General features: G+C 45.6%; 1 long non-coding RNA gene across 1 annotated transcript; it reads right to left on the reverse strand.

Moving 5' to 3' along the window:
• Positions 1–358: 358 nt before the first annotated feature.
• LOC115311821 lies at positions 359–7,843 on the reverse strand. Its single transcript, XR_003917106.4, has 3 exons — positions 7,352–7,843; positions 6,772–6,935; positions 359–553 (listed from the first exon to the last, which is right to left on the reverse strand). It is a non-coding gene; the product is annotated as an uncharacterized LOC115311821 (long non-coding RNA).
• Between the last annotated feature and the right edge of the window lie 5,356 nt (positions 7,844–13,199).

Here is a 13,199-nt window from a genome sequence, read left to right on the forward strand (position 1 = left end):
CATCCGACTGGTCTTGATATTTTCTTTTTGCAACTCGAAATACTCTTGAAGGCGTTCCTCGTACTCGTCCCAGCTTGTTCCTTCCTCATAAGGTCCAATCGAACGCGATAGGTCGTCCATGATGCACAGTACCTGGTTCGGTCGATTCTTGCCCTGGTAGATCAGGTCTAGGTTGATTCCTCGTCGCCACTTTGTTGTGTTTCTAAGACCATGGAGTACTCGCAGCCGTTACGAATAAACCTTTAGTACATATAGAACAACTATTTACAATCAGGGTGATTCCGGTATCGGCAGACGGCAGCGTTCGGCTGGCTCGCTGGCTCGCGTCGGTCGCTCGAGCTCGCTTCTTCCTCGTCGTTCCGTGTGTCTACTTCTGGACACAACAGTTAGAATGGGGCACAGCACCCACCAAAGATAGAATTACCTTAAAGTTTTGCGAGTGCCTTGCCGAGCGCAAATGCAAGACGCTGGATGCCGCGGACACGGCACACGTGGTACTGGTCGGTAGCCAGCTTGTCGAGGTTGACCATGTTGCCTCGGTTGAGAAGAGGTACTGAAACATCAGCGAATGAATTAATTCATAGCATAAAACAAAGCTGGGTTGTGACCACTCCTTGGAACCACACAGGACACACGTGTCTAACTTGGAAGCAGCCAATGAACATTATAGGTTTAGGTAGGGGTCAGTATTTTAGAACTAATTGTGCAGCTATATTTTTTCGTGTGTGGGTGTGTACGTGCAGGGAGTGGGGGTTGTTAACTCATTGCAAATGTTTTATGGGGCTGGTTGCTTATTATTGGGGTCCACTTTCGTTTAGTCAGGGGAGGATCTAACTGTAAACACAGACATCAAGGTGCAGTACTCGGGCTCACCTTCTGAGTTAAATTTCTGTTCTCCTTGGGGACCGGTCCTCGTGTGCCAAGTTCACTGTGATTTTAAGAAGTGATTTGAATAGTTTCTTATCAAAAATGTTTCAGAACTTCCCAATGCATAGAGGCAGTTTCAAACTCTGTCAGAGTTTAAAACTGCCTTCTATACATGTTACTTTCACAAATGGTATACTCTTTTTTTAATCTATCTTGTTATATTCCTGACATAATTACCTATTTTTTTGGATTTTCGAACTTTCAAGGAACTTACTGACCTAAACACATGCTTTTTTGACCTGTCTACAACTGTATCCATCGCTGAGTGCTTATAAAAGAACAGGTGTAATAGGATACATTTCACTGAAAAAGAAAAAAGATAAATTTTATGGCGTATATTAACTGATAAAAACCAAATATTGGATTTCGAAATAAAAACCAATAAATGTATGCCGAATTCAAAAAAAAAATAAATAAGAACCGAAAACGCTGATCTTGTTCAGTGTTTTCGGAGTTAACTTTTTTTGCTCGAATTCGGGGGTATTTCTTTTTCGATGTTTAATTTTTTCCAAAGATTCTGTGTTTTTGTGTAAATTGGTTGAAGTCATAACCAATTTACACAAAAAACACTGAATCTGCACAAAAAATTACCACCCCCCCAAAAAAAACAAGTACCCTCAAATTCGAGAAAAAAAATACTCAGAAAACACAGAACCCAAGTTATCGGTAGGTTGTGACTTTCCAGTTTTAACCTAAAAATACTGAGAAACATCAGCCGATGACGAAAATGCAAAATCGGTTATAACAGAAAAACACCGTTTTTGGGGACGATTTGGCGCTAGGCGATTACTATTTTGGTTGAAACCCCTAATTCTAGGCATTTGCTGAGCCTGTTTTGCTACCAAGAATTAAGCAAACTGGGGTCTCCAATCAGTGGGATCGCTGACCTTGGAGCACAAGGGCCCGAGAGGTGGGTTAGACGGTTACTACCAACAGTCACAACGCCCTTGTTGGTTCATGTCAGAGGACGGCAGATAAAAAAGCAACTTGTCCCAAACCAATTTTTTTTTTCACCGATCATCGCTGTTTTTAGAGTCTACATCATACAACAAGTCGAAAGCAGGGTTGTGCAGTATCGCAATACAAATGTATTGCAATAGTATTTCAGAAATACATTTAGTGTCTGTAGTTCTGTATTGCAACACTTTTTTTTTTCACCACTATCTGTACTTCTGTATCGAAATGCATTTGGGATGTTTCTCAGTACCGCAATACAATCAAGATGGGATGTATTTCGTTACATTTCTTGAGAAATAACCCCCACCTCTGGATAAAGAAGATGACAACTTTTTTTGTTTTGCTAGAGAAGGCCAGAGGGCGTTATGAGGGGTATGCTGTGCATTTGCTATCATGCGAACCTAGGTTTGTTCGGAACTATTTGCGTCGGATCTTAGCAACCCCCTTCTTTATTCTGCAAAACTGAAGAATGTTTTCCACCATGCTTCTGCCACCCCCCCCACCCCCCCCAAAAAAAAATCTTGACTTTTTTTTTTTTTTTTTTTTTTTTTTTTTTTTAAGGGGACGCTGGGGCATTGTTACTATGCTGACCAACGTTCATTCCAATTCCCAGAAATATTTGTCTATGCGACCTCTTTCTATTCTGCGAAGATAAGAAATGTGCTGTGAGCGGCGCATTTCTTAGTGAAGAAATGTGGTTCCCAGCTGTGAAAGTAATGTTTCTTTGATTTAATATAAACCAACTGTTGAGCAGCTATTTTTTTTTTGCCAACATGATGTTGCGTTTGAATGGGCAATGGCTCACAGGTGGGCTATTTGAGAAGCTCCTGCTCCTCAAGTGTAATCGAGTTTGGCACTTGCATGTCTTTCTTTTGTATCGCTTCAGTGTAAAACAACAGACAAAGCAAGAATGATTTTCATTGCACCTCCTGGCTAATTTGTTGCCTATGATATGACAGTTGGCACCTCAAGCAAATTGGAAAAATGTATTTCAGTATCTGTATTTCTGCCATCTCTAAGAGGTATTCCTGCATTTGTATTTCCAAATACATTTTGCTCCTTGTTAAAATGTATTTCCGATGCATATCACAATACATTTTTACAGATATATATAAGTATCACTATTTTAGCTATTTTGATGTATCCCAGCATTTGTATTCCCAAGTACATTAAGTACTTTGGCCCAACTCTGGTCAAAAGACACCAATGCTTGAAAAATAAATAAACAATGAAAAACATCCGCCGATTTTTCTCATAAATAAACACCGGAGGATATACGGCCTAGTTATAGGTTACAGTAAAACCTCGTTATAACAAAACGGGATATAACAAACTAATGGATATAACAAAGCAATCATAATTCCCCTTGCTTGCTAATACTGGGAAGAAATGGACATTGGCTATAACAAACTAATGGTTATAACGAAACAATTACGACCGCTCCTTCAACTTTGTTATAACGAGGTTTTACTGTATTTATATTTACTAAGTAAAATTCATTTTGGGTGCGTTTGTGGTATAAAAGTACAATCAAAACTCAATGTAGCTCCTTAATGTTTTCAATTAATCAATAAACTGGAAACTAAAAATAAAGCCTTTTTTTTGCTTTAGATGAGTGGAGACTGTTGTGAAGAGGCCACCGAGGCTTTGTTACCTTGCAGACCAGGATCTGATCAGAACATTCTGTCTTTGTACATGAGGACCCTCAGGGTATAATTAATTGATTACGCAAAATCTTAACGGCTTATGATAAGCGCAGCTTGCCATGAGTATCTGCCATTTTGTGGTTTATGACGAGTGCACCTCATCACATACTGTTTTGTTCCTTTTGCAAGGTTTGCAACAAGGTCAGTGAATAAAAACAGTGTGAATTATCTTTATGATAGAATAATAAATATAAGAAACTGTTTCATATAAGGTCTGCTTAAAAAATGTAAAGCATTATAAGGTTAATCAACAGGAGATGCTATTTTCTATTTTAAAAGAATAACAAATGTTTTCCATGAAACTTCATCTAGATTCTGAACATCTAAGGCACTGCAAGCACAAGCTTTACAGGTGTGCTCTGCACTTTCGTGCCATATCGATGCAGGGGAGCAGAGTTTATGCTTTCAAATACTATCAATAGATAAGAGAACAGCGATTCCTTCCATCGTGACGTCACAGATCATTACTGAAAAGGCAACTTCACCATATCAGAGCATGGAGACACCTCAAGATAATTTAGGAGGACCAAAAACTGATGTGGAGATGAAGTTAGCATTGACAATTGTGCACGCTGGTTGACCATAGTAAAAGAAGCAATGCGTAAAGCATGGACAAAGATTAGAAGACAAACAAACCACAGAACACCATTTTTATCGGCAACTGTCGAGAGCGTATTTACAGGCGCTAACATAATGCTCCACGGCCCTCCGCCCAAATCGACAGGTGCTAACTGATTGGACATCATTTGAAAAGCTCATCCACAAATGCAAGTGAGTGTAGCAATTGTTCTTTTGGTCTGTGTTGCTTGCATACTATATGTAAAAAAGTAATATATATGGCTGGAGTGATCTTTCTTGGTATCATGAATACCTGGTTGTCAATAACACAGAATATGACATTTAGAATATCTCAAAGTATGCATAATGTGATACCAGTAGCGGAGCTAGCTGTAGAATTCTCTGGAAAGAGTAACACCTGCACAAGGCAAGCTTGAAGGTTCTGTCAAACTACATTAGTGATGGGTGTTACCTTGTGGAATCGAAAGGTGCAGCTTTGTTTTTGCAAAGCATCAGCAACCTGCGTCAGGACGCAGATGGCCGAAAGCAGTGTTTGGTGCTTCTGTTGGGAGATGGAGCAACGTGCTGCAATTAGAAAAACCCGTGATGGCGAGTCCGACGAGGCTGAAGATAATCTTGCTGTAACACAGCTTTCTTCTAATATTGCCACGCACGTCGCTGAGCAAGCGTGTACGTGGCCAAATGGTTACTGCACTTGATTGTAGCGCAGAAGATTTGGGTTTGATTCCAGGCAGCGGAATGTTCTTTTATTTATTCTTTCTACTTGGCGTTCTCGCAAATTCGAGAAATTTCTTTTCTGATCAAGCTACGAATGTTCTACGCACCGAAATGTCTAGGCCGAATGTTCCAGAGGCCCACGCGACTACAAAAGGGACTCCGCATGGCGAGCGAAGTCAGTCTCTTCCTAGCGCTCAATCCTGCTGCTTCGACGCCTGCGACACTAGCCTTTCTCTATATTGTTTTGGGCACAAGTTTGCCCCGTTAAACGTTTGGTTTTGTCAGTTATTCGCCGCCTCACCATTTGTTATTTGTGACAATATAGCCATGCACGCAGACATGAAAGCCACAACAGAAAAACGCAATTGGGGTCGAGACACCCTGCCATAGACCCGTTGCTCCACAGTGCGGTCTACTTTCCGTGATGTGCTGTGCCATCTCTCAACATGAGAACGAAACACAACCCTCGACCGATAACTGAAAATCTTGCATATATTCTTCCAATTTTTTGCACAAACAAATCAGTGCCTTTAACTTTCACATGGTAACATCCACCACTGCAACACACCTGTGACAAAATATGAAGCTCGCTGCACCCAGACTATTATTTTTTGCTTCATTTTACAGCAAACCCCGCTACTGTGGCAACCTACATTTTGGGATCTGTTTTGTTTCATTGACAGACATCTCATCGACAACTTTTAATCAAACGACATATTGACATACATTTCGTCGACACTGACATGCCATCGACAATCGTTCCACTAATTGTACGGTGTTCTGATGTTTCGTTGTGCATGTCACTGGGGCACGCATTAACTTACCCGGCCCGCCCGTCTACGTCATTTCGCAGCGACCGTCTGTGACGGCTCACTACAGAAATATTAACATACCTGGCCCACCCACTGATCTCCACTACGGGGGGCTGGATGGTGCATTGAGCAAACAAGTATGAAGCCACCAGAGGTGAGCGGCTTGTCCCAGAAGTGAGCGCTTGGCAGGCTTTGTAACCCTTCCGAGTGCTGGTTCGAAAAGCGTCAAGGGCGCTGGATTTTCGCTTGTTCCCTCAAGAGAGCCTGCTTGTTGCGCATTAAGAGCGCATGCAGACCCGAGAAGCATCATGGGAAGCCATTCAATGTAAACATTTTGAGATTCTAGTTGATAAAGTTGTGAATATGTCTCAAGTTCAAATGCCTCATTCTCGGAATTTAATCCAGAACGGGAGTATTAAAACCCAATCAAAGACACAAAAAAGCATGGTCCAAAATATCGACTGAATGCACTAGGAAGACCAGCGCACGCCCGACTTTTGGGACAAGAATCAAACTTCCGGTGGCTTCACTTGCGCCAGGCTCGGACAGCAGCTAAGCGCCATCCAGCCCCCTATAGTAGAGATCAGTGGGGCCACCCACTCAAGCTGCTTAGCGGCAACATTCTGCGGGGAGTCACTACAGAAAAAAAGCTTATCTGAGCTGTCGATGTAACAAACTGTCGATGAAATGAACTGTCAATGAAACGTCGTTCAATGAACTGACTGCCCCCCATATTTCAGTATCAGGATTTCTCCTTCAAATAAAACGTATTTAAAGATACCTTGTCACCTATTTTTTTGGTCACACATATTTGAGTTGTTTTGCAATGCTCTTTTTATAAATGTATTTTAGTATCAGTACTTTAGCTGTCACTGCTGTGTATTCCAGTATTCATCATTTCAAATGCTTTTTAGGTTATATCTGCCCAACCTTGTTACTCAATGAACAGCATTCCAGAGGCATCATGAATGCCTGGCTACCAATAACACGGAAGATCACATCTCGTCACAAGGGGCATGTCACATGTAACTCAAAAGGACAGTGCACCAGGGGTGAAAGTTCCATGCACTTACGTCGACATTCACGATGGTAACGCCGAGGGCAACACCTTCCGTACTAGTAGGCGGTTCAGGGACAGCCTCTCCTCCTCCCTGGCATGCCCGAAAGGCCCACCTCGTGGCACCAGCTTGAATACGAGCACGTGGCTCGTCAGGCTTTTCAGGGTGGACACAAGCTCCTGAAAAGTGGAAAGGACATTGACTTATGCATAGGGCAAAGCAAAACTACCGTAAAATCCCGTAAGGATGCCCACCCAAAATGAAGAGATAAATTGGGAAAAACATGGGGTGGGCTAGCCTTGGGAATACGACAGCAAAATGTATTTAAAAAAACGCGATAAGCCACTGGGCTATCCGCTACAAACCAGATAAAACGGGAACTGATACCGCGGATTGCGGACACGGCACATTTGCATTTATGATGCGATAAACACACAAGACTTTGCTAAGACATCCAGTGTCACGGTAAAAGGAGTTGAGGACGCAGCAGATTCGCTTTGCCGTGTTTTCACGATTTTAACGCGCAGGCTGATTTAGCTTTCAGATATTGGCCGGTTCTACCGCGCAGGTAAAATAATGAAGATTGAACACATACCTTATAGAACGGGTTTTATGAAACGAACGCCAACAAAGTTGTCACAGTGCGACGATGTTTCTTCGCTGTCCACAGAGGTGATCGCTTGCGCATGTACGTGCGAGTGCGCGTCGTCGGCTTTGGGAGGGTCGTTTTCCAAGCACCACTTCGCGAGCTCGTCGGGTCGCTGGGATTGCGAGGCCACGCAGTGCTGCTCCGTCCGTTATCTTTTCCCGCCAGCGGGACTTTGGTTTAAATAAGCCTCCAAGTGGATTTGCCATGATTCCCGTTGAAACAGTTCAAACCTGTGGTTCAAACAGTTCAAACAAGCCGCCCCGGCAACCTGAGAACCGTCGAAAACAGCGAGGCCAGTGTGGCGCCAGTGGGCAAGTCATTCGTGAAGCTATCATGATATAGGATGGTCGAGAAATAAACCAGTTAGCTGGGTTTGAGACGTCCCTTTTTGTGTCCGATCTTTCTACTAAAATGTTTCCAATTTCTTCAACCACAGTCTCAGGTGTTATATGACATAATTATCATCATCATCACCACCACCCGAACGGATTCCCTACGGGCGGTTTTCCCTACGCTGGCGTTGTCCCCAGATCTAGGCACGGGCAGATCTCTGGATAGGCGCTCGCGACGAAGGCTAGCTACGGTCACGTGATGTGGTCACGTTGGCATGGTAAGTGATGAGAGGAGAAAAATGAGAAAGAGGCGAGGCGTCAAGAGAGCATGGCTTGTGGAGACTACGCGGCCGACGTCATGCATGCCCTCTCCTACCCTTCTATCCTCCTTGCCCACTGATCTCTGACAGTGTCCTTGCCACTGTCCCTTCTGGATGAATGGATGGATGTTAATGGCTATTCCCTTTGTAACGGGCGGTAGCTTGCGCCACCTAGCCTAAGTCTAAAAAGACAAAAACGTGATTCGTCCCGCCCTTTTAAAACCAATTTTTCTCCCCCTAACTATCACCAGGCAGTGTGGGATATCACCAGGATGACCTTCGGGGGGATCGGGCAAAAAAAAAACTAAAAAACATCACCCCCCTGCCTCTTCCCCCCGGCGAGGGAGTCGCCAATTTTCCTCTGGTCAAACCTTTTCGGCGTTACCCCAGCACCGGACCCACTGAGAGACAGTGTTGAGACTTTGGGCCGAAGCCAAGCGAAAGGGAGTCCCAATTTTCCTCTGTCCCGCCTGTTCCCAGCTGAGCTAGTTAGTTGCCCATCATTTAATTTTCCCTAGATAATTTCCACCAATTTTCTAATCGTCTCTTTGTCACTGTAATCTTTTTCTCTACCGTCCTTCCATCGTCGCCAGTGGAACCCAGGGCCCGGCCAAATCCGTTACCCCTTCAGGGAGGACAGGACGAAGCTCCGTGCACTTCAAAACCAAGTGCACCAGTGTCTCGCTATCATTATGGCAGGCGGCACATAATGTGTCGGTCTCCTGAAATTTAGCCCTATACGTCCTCAAAACTCCCGTTCTTGCCTCGAACAGCAAAGCACTTCCCAGTGAATTGTCAAATAGATTTTCCTTTCTTATCTCCTGCGTTCGTGACCTGTACACTGCTAAAGCTGATTTCTCCTGCATTCTCCCCTCCCACATTTTCCTCTCCGCCTCTTTCACCTTCTTTTTCACTGATGTAGTCTGTTCAGCCCCATCACCAGTGTGTAGATATTTAAATGTAAGCTTTCGGGTTCGGTTTGTCCATTTTGTGTTTAAACTTTTCATGTATGTATAAATACTTGAATACCTCACGTGCCCACCGCGTATTATCCATTTCAGTCAACCTTTGTTCAAATTTCAACTTACTAATTGCCTCCCTGCTCTCGAAAGACAACCATCCCATGTCCCCTTGTACTCCCTCATTTGGTGTTTTTCCATGTGCTCCCAGCGCCAATCTGCCTACGCTTCTTTGTCGAATTTCTAACCCTGATTGAACCTCAGATTTCATGCACAGTATTGCATTGCCAAAAGACAGTCCTGGCACCATCACTCCCTTCCATATACCTCTGGCCACTTCATATCTGTTATAGTTCCATATATTATGAAGCTCCATATATTATGAAGCTCAGTTTCATCTATTATGAAGCTCAAGGCACTATAGTGCCTTGAGCTTCATAATAGATGAATTTCTTTTCCCTTTTCTAATTGTATTCTCCTCGTGTTCTTCTAGATATTTCCTTCCCTCATTGAGCCAGACCCCTAGATATTTGTACTTTTCTACGTGTTCTATTACTGTGTCCTGTATCTCCAGGGGTTCCCCCTTCTCATTGTTGAAAACTATTATACCCGACTTGTCCCTACTGAACTGTCCCCTTCCCTGCTGCAAATCCTAATCAGTTCCTGTATTGTCTCACGGCTTTCTGATACGAGTACAATGCCATCTGCATACATTAACCCTGGCAATAGTTGATTTACCTTACGTCCTTCCTCCATCTGATTCAGGTCAAAACCTATACTCGGTTACAAGTCAAGAAGGTAGGAGAAGCTCCTCCCACAAGTGTGATGCGCCCGTTTCAAATCTCTCCGCAGTCGAAAGAAGAGTTCACTGGAAACGCTCCGTGTTCCGCTTCAATGGATTCCCACTTGTCTCCGATCCCACTTTTTAAGACAGCGACCTTTGTATTCATCGGAGAGGGAACCGAGCCCCTGAAAGCAGCCTTTGTATCCATCGGGGGGGAAGCTAATCCCCGAAAGTCGTATTTCTTTCCGTCGGTGGGGGAGAACTCTAATCTCCCTCTCGTGGCTTCCACAATGCCAAGTCAAAGCCGAAAGATAAAGCAAATATGTACAAAAAGGCAAGACCCTCCTCGCGCGTTGGCCGCGACGTCACGGGAACGGTGGGACGCTATTGGATGCGGAGGTGGCGGAGGGATATTTGATTCCCTTTGAGGGGCATTTGCCGCTACCTTCTTAACCTGTAACTGACTATAGGTTGCACTGTTCTAATCTTTTTTTCCATCTCACTGAGGTATATCATAAAGAGCAGGGAAGACAATGGGCAACCCTGTCTAAGTCCTCTCCCGTCCGCTCTAGGGAGCCTCCATGTGCGCTTTACTATAGTCGGTTACAAGTCAAGAAGGTCGGAGAAGCTCCTCCCACAAGTGTGATGCGCCCGTTTCAAATCTCTCCGCAGTCGAAAGAAGAGTTCACTGGAAACGCTCCTTGTTCCGCTTCAATGGATTCCCACTTGTCTCCGATCCCACTTTTTAAGAAAGCGACCTTTGTATTCATCGGAGAGGGAACCGAGCCCCTGAAAGCAGCCTTTGTATCCATCGGGGGGGAAGCTAATCCCCGAAAGTCGTATTTGTTTCCGTCGGTGGGGGAGAACTCTAATCTCCCTCTCGTGGCTTCCACAATGCTAAGTCAAAGTGGAAAGATAAAGCAAATATGTACAGAAAGGCAAGACACTCCTCGCGCGCTGGCCGCGACGTCACGGAAACGGTGGGACACTATTGGATGCGGAGGTGGCGGAGGGATATCTGATTCCCTTTGAGGGGCATTTGCCGCTACCTTCTTAACCTGTAACTGACTATAGGGTGGTGCCATCCTTTGTAATACCACTCGCCGACAAACCAGCAGCCATTTTGGTCTCGGCGATAATCCGCGGGGCTTATAACCCTCGCGGAAACAAGCGCCTTATCTCACAAGTTCGGAGCAGCGTTGTCGAACCTACGGGGGAGGATTAGCATTTCCCTCCTCGGATGGGGGGACCGATGGACACAAAGGCCACTTTCCGGCTCACGGGAAACAAAGAGGAACAAAATGGCGGCGGGGGAAAGGGAACCAGGCAGTTGGCATCACTCTATGCGAAGCGCACATGAAGGCACCCTAGTCCGCTCCACTCAACTCGTTGGCTCCACTGCAGTGTTGCCACAGTGCCACTTCAGTTTTTCCCTCGTCGAGCGGCAAATATTCCCTTTCTTTCCCACACCACCATTTTAGATACAGAAGTCGTTATGCGCATGACGCCAAGTATATTTAAGTGCAGCAACACCTCCCGTATATTTTTGTTTTGGCGAAGTTTGCATTCCATAAATTACGAAATGTAGAAGTTGACATTAGGCAAACTGGTCTCCCTACCGGACGGAGCGCGCGCAAGCCTGCAAGGAGTCCTTCTACAATCAACCATATTGCCAAAGAGATCTACGGTCACGTTGGCCACAACGGCCACAACATCGTTTAAACTTTTTATGACTAGACTTCACCAATATTGCAACGTGCCCCCTCCTAGCACTTATAACCTCCTTGCGGCTCTGAACCATGCCGAGCTCTCCGATTGGTTGTTCATGCTGCCGAGACGCCGTTCCCATAGGCTCCTTGCATTGACGTCACATCGCACACATTTGCACACCAAGGAAAAGGAGGAGAGGGAAGCTGCTTTTGTAAGAATTTTGAGTGACGGGTTAATCTTCTATAATCTTCTGGGAGGAGAATAGCGACGCCTGTGCAAATCCGGAAGGCACAAAGGAGGGTCCTGATAAGAGGGGAGCTCCTTCTCCCCCTCTTCTCTGGAGGGTATCGGAAATGACGTCATGTGCAAGGAGCCTATAGCAACAGCACCGGTAAGTTCTAGTTCTTCCGTACGAGAACGTCGCTTTCCTCCTCTCACTTAAGAACGTGTTCGTGAATACCGATTTCTCCTCTTCTTACGATGTTCTTATGGCGAATTCGAGTGGTCAATCGCCGGCGAGACCGAGCCGGCGGAACCGGCAACCAGAAACGCGCCGGCGGCACACCACGTGACCCTTACCACCCGAACACCAAACGCCAGACGGTGGCAGTTTACCTCGCCTCTTGCACGCGCGACAGCGCTAGCGAGGTCGCCACCTATTTCCCAACGCCTTGGATTGACTCGAGTAGTGGCTGCAGAAGTGACTTCAGATCAGTTTCGTTTTTTCGTCCATTTTTTCTCACTGACCTTCTCTCCCATTTCGGAAGTGACGACACCGGATACAGTCTGGCGCCTGCTCGCCCGGCCGTTTGGAGCTCGGGCGGAAAAAGCGCCGGAAAGTTGCCGGTGCTTGCCGGAGAACCACCACCCGAACGGTGCGCGCCGGCCGGAAACTGACCACGCGAACGCTATTGCCGGTTTTCCGGCAAAATAAGTTGCCGGCGATTGACCACCCGAATTCGCCATTAAAGGGGTCATGAAACGCTTTTCCAACTTTTGCCTGTTTAGCTTTCCTCCTCAACTCGTAAATCGCGCATTCCACCAAATAGTTCAAGAAGACGAAAAGAAGGGAGGCCCCTCTCGCTCGGAATCTGGATTGTGTACCCGGACAGAGCCATTGTCCCCCTAGAAGATTAGCCCGTCGCTCAAAATTCAGACAAAAGTTGCTTTCCCCAACCCGTTCACCCCGAAGCTGACAGTACTGTGGAAGCTACGTGCTCGTTGGGCCAGCCACACTTGCCGCGTGAGCGCGGCAAATGTGGCTGCAGAGAACGAGGTCAGGTGATGAAAGGGAGGCGGCTGATTGGTCCGGCAAGCGCGTAGCTTCCACCACAATGTCAGCTTAGGGGTGAAGGGAATAAGTGAGGTCCGGTTGCGTGTGACGTCAGTTTGGACCCGACGACGCGCTTTTGGGACCGCGGATGTATCACAGCGAAAAGGCAGAGAGCTTACGAAGGGGAGGAGGTACGAAATAGTCCGCTGTGTTTTCAAATTTTCGCACTGAAGGCCAGGCTTTTGACTTCATACCTTTTTTCTTTTGGCCCACTGAACGATGTGCTATTAGTAATATCCCAATCGAAAATGATTTATCCCAACCCAAAAATCGTTTCATGGGCCCTTTAACTTACGAACTTCTTAGCTAAGTTGGCGTAAGCCAAGAAGCTCTTCGTGAATCTGGCCTCAGGATTT

The sequence above is a fragment of the Ixodes scapularis genome, unplaced genomic scaffold, assembly GCF_016920785.2.
Source record: "Ixodes scapularis isolate PalLabHiFi unplaced genomic scaffold, ASM1692078v2 PGA_scaffold9__187_contigs__length_104089568, whole genome shotgun sequence".
NCBI classification, from domain to species: domain Eukaryota; kingdom Metazoa; phylum Arthropoda; class Arachnida; order Ixodida; family Ixodidae; genus Ixodes; species Ixodes scapularis.